Source organism: Budorcas taxicolor, chromosome 12, assembly GCF_023091745.1.
Source record: "Budorcas taxicolor isolate Tak-1 chromosome 12, Takin1.1, whole genome shotgun sequence".
NCBI classification, from domain to species: Eukaryota; Metazoa; Chordata; class Mammalia; order Artiodactyla; family Bovidae; genus Budorcas; species Budorcas taxicolor.
The window spans coordinates 67,439,082-67,442,512 of record NC_068921.1 but is presented as its reverse complement, the minus strand read 5'-3'; positions in this window follow the sequence as shown (position 1 = coordinate 67,442,512).

Genomic DNA, 3,431 nt, shown 5'->3' with positions numbered 1-3,431 from the left:
AGGAAAGTAACACCATTCTGGCATTTTATATTGTGGGAAGAGAAGCAATTTTATTTCTTCGAACACTGAAGCTGACAAAGAATCCATTGACTTGCAAAACAGTCCTAAAATAAACTGTATTGCTATTTGAACCATGGGTACAATTACCTATTTTCTACTTCTATTCAGAGGGAATTCAAATAATGGAGAAGAAAAAATATTGAATGTCAAAGTGCATTTGCCTTTGCAGAAATAGTCTGAGGTGTTATTAATGAGGATCTGCAAATAACCACAATTTTGCACAGCTCAACATTCATAAATAACTACTGGTTAAATCAAGGGAGCAGTTTCTGCTTTCACGATATCTTACACATGAAGTGTACATGTTATCCTAACATCAAAGTATGTATAGTACTACTAAAGGAAGGAATCTGATGATGGCGGTATTTTGAACCACACGTTATCAATAGATCGCTTAGTGGTATGGCAGTGTTCCAACCAGGCAGAGTTTTCTTTTATGCTGCAAACAAAGGTTGTTCCTTTGCCCATGTTTGAAATCTGCACTGATATACATAATTAGTTCTACTAGGCTTCTGGCTGATTTAAGTAGATGAGTATTTCTACTGATTTATATTGCAATATTATTATACCTAATGTGAAGAGGCAGCTCTTTGGAAAAGACCCTGGGAAAGATTGGGGGCAGAAAGAGAACAGGGTGACAGAGAATGAGATGGTTGTATGGCATTGTCAATGCAATGGAAGTAAGTTTGAACAAACTCCGGGAGATAGTGAATGACAGGGAAGCCTGGAGTGCTGCAGTCCATGGGGTCACAAAGAGTTGGACACAACTTAGCGATGTATATATGTATGTATATAAATGTGGGGTTTCCCTGGTGGCTCAGTTGGTAAAGAATCTGCCTGGTATGTAGAAGACCTGGGTTTGAACCCTGTTTGGAGAAGATCCCCTGGAGGAGAGAATGGCAACCCACTCCAGTATTCTTGCCTGGAGAACTCCATGGACAGAGGAGCCTGGCAGGCTCCATGGGATCCCAAAGAGCTGGACACAACTGAGTGACAAACATGCGTATATATGTGATTAGTTCTACTAGGCTGCTGGCTGATTGAAGCAGATGAGTATTTCTTTTGATTAGTAATATAATATCATTATACATGCATACTATATATGTGTATGTATATGCATGTATATGTATGTGTATTGCATTGGGCAAAATGTTCATTGGGGTTCTTCTGTATGGTGTTATGGAAAAACCCAACAAATATTTTGGCCAAATTTACATAAAGTTTTAAAATTGATGAATAACTTTTTGGTAACAGTATATGCTTACCTGGCTGTATTCAGAAATCTAGTTATTGGCTGGTAGGGGATAATGCTCCTTGTATAAATCAAATATTGATTACTTCTATTAAATTGCCCTCTTTTAGGCATTATTTATATTTCAGCGTTTCAAGTTTGAAATTGGCAGACTAGTTGCCATGAGTTAAAATGGCTCTGTTTTTGGCTTAGGTGACAGTAGTTTAAAATTCCTGCAACTATCCACAACCTCAAATAGTTTCAATATGTAATTTTCTGTTGGATTCTTGCTATTACCCAAATTTGAAGTCAAATGTGATTTTGGGTGTTGCAACTTTAATTCTAACTTGAACTCCATTGAGCAAAAGAAATGTTTACGTTTGATTTTATTTTTCTCTGCTTTAACTTTTGTTCATTGCTTTCCAGCTTTCATGGCCACTGGTGGCGTGTTGAGCTGTTGCTTGAGGCACATGCTGCAGATCACTGAATAATGTAATTATAGTCTGTTGGCTGAGCTCGCAACTCCTACTGCAGGCTGTATCTTGCAAAAGTGGTGACTCATGTGTACCATGTAGCACAGTGGGCTCAGAAAGATCAAAATGAGATCTGCTGAAAGTAAAGAGTCTTAAATTTGAGCTTAGATTTCTGATGAAATCAAAATTTGGCAAATTCTGTTTAGAAGCATTATAAAAGATGTGACAAATTGCTGAGCTACATGATCTTTCATATTTTGGTATCATACCATTGTTTAGATGATTATAAAAAGCAAAGAAAAATGGATAATAAAAGATATATGGTGTTTTGGGTAAAATTGTCTTCCAGAAATTCTTGGTACACATTATGGAAGTCTTAAAATGCTCTTTTGAACTACTCTGGATATATTGGGCTTCTCAGGTAGCTCAGTATGTAAAGAATCCATCTGCAATGCAGGAGACATGGGAGACTCAGGTTCGATCCTCGGGTGGGGACTATCCCCTGAAGGAGGGCATGGCTACCCACTCCAGTATTCTTGCCTGTAGAATCCCATGGACAGAGGAGCCTGTGGGCTACAGTCCGTGGGGTCGCAAAGCGTCAGACACGACTGAAGCTGTTGAGCATGCTCACACACTGGCTATATTGGTGAGAGAGAATCTGAATTTGTCCTTCTTTAAATATTTAATGAACATTCACAGCTTGTGAAATTTTATATGTATAATTGTTTCTCTGCTCCTTAGGGGTAACTTTGGGATGATACAAGCTTTATAGTTTTGTTCCAATGGACTTCCACTCATATCCCATATCTGAAACTGTGCAGAATAAACGAACATTCCAACCAGGTGGCTCAGTGGTAAAGAATCCACCTGCAATGCAGGAGACCCAGGAGATGAGAGTTCTATCCCTGGGTCAGGAAGATCCCCTGGAGGAGGAAATAACAATCCACTCCAGCACTCTTTGCCTGGAGAATCCCATGGACAAAAGAGCCTGGTGGGCTGCAGTCTACAGAGTCACAAAGAGTCGGAAACAACTGAACGACTGAGTACGCAAACAAAGAAATATATCTGTTTACAAAGCTGAAGTGGATAGAGTTTAAGGAGAGTAAAGTAAACTATAATATCAAGATTATATCAGTTACAGGGTAGGCGGCCTAATTTTAAGTAAGATGAATACAAATTTACAGAAGTATCCTTAAGGAGTACTCAGCTAAGGGGACTAGCCAGTATTAATGGCTTCAATAAGATTAAATCTAGTAACCAGAAGGACAGATTTTAGTTGTAATTTAAATGAAGTTTTTCATGATGTGCAGTGACACAGATATTTTAATATCCAATCCAACATGCCACCTACAAGTACAACAGAAATAGAAACACTGTGCTCTGTGTGCCAGACTGTCCTTCAGTGTTCTTTAGATATTCTATTATTTGGTGGAGAACTTTTTCACTGATCCCCTGCAATACATTTCTGTGTAGATATATTGTTACACAGACATGTATTGTTATCTTGTGGATTTTACTTTTCTAGTATTCTAATCAGTTCTTCATCCCTGCCTGTGGCCTGTGTTGTAATCACATGCCATGATGTTCAATGTGCCACTGATGTGAACCTTGTCTGCTGCCTGTCTATGAATAATAGTATCAAGGATAATGGCTTGAATGGAAAGACC